The sequence below is a fragment of the Paroedura picta genome, chromosome 3 (assembly GCF_049243985.1).
Source record: "Paroedura picta isolate Pp20150507F chromosome 3, Ppicta_v3.0, whole genome shotgun sequence".
Lineage (NCBI taxonomy): Eukaryota > Metazoa > Chordata > Lepidosauria > Squamata > Gekkonidae > Paroedura > Paroedura picta.
In genome coordinates, this window is record NC_135371.1 from 76,924,254 (window position 1) to 76,924,621 (window position 368).

Here is a 368-nt window from a genome sequence, read left to right on the forward strand (position 1 = left end):
TGCTGGGTGACTGTGGGCCATTCCCAGGTCTAACAAAGATCTGAGCCTGGCAGCCTCAGCCTCACTTTCCTGGCAGGATGACTGTTATGGGGAGAGGAAGGGAAGGTGATTTTAAACTGCTTAGAGACACCTGAGGCCTGCTGGGTGACTGGGGGCTCTGTAGGTTCAGTTCTCTCAAAGCTCTCAGCCCAGTTCCCTGACAGGGTGACTTATGGGGAGAGATGTAGAGATTGGGTTATGTAAGTGTTGGCAAACCACGCTACGTAGGTGTTGGCAAACCACACCCCCATGATCTACCTCTGCCTCTAGCCCTCCCTAGACTATACCTGTGCACCAAACTTCTTCCAATCACCTCACAGTTTTCCTAG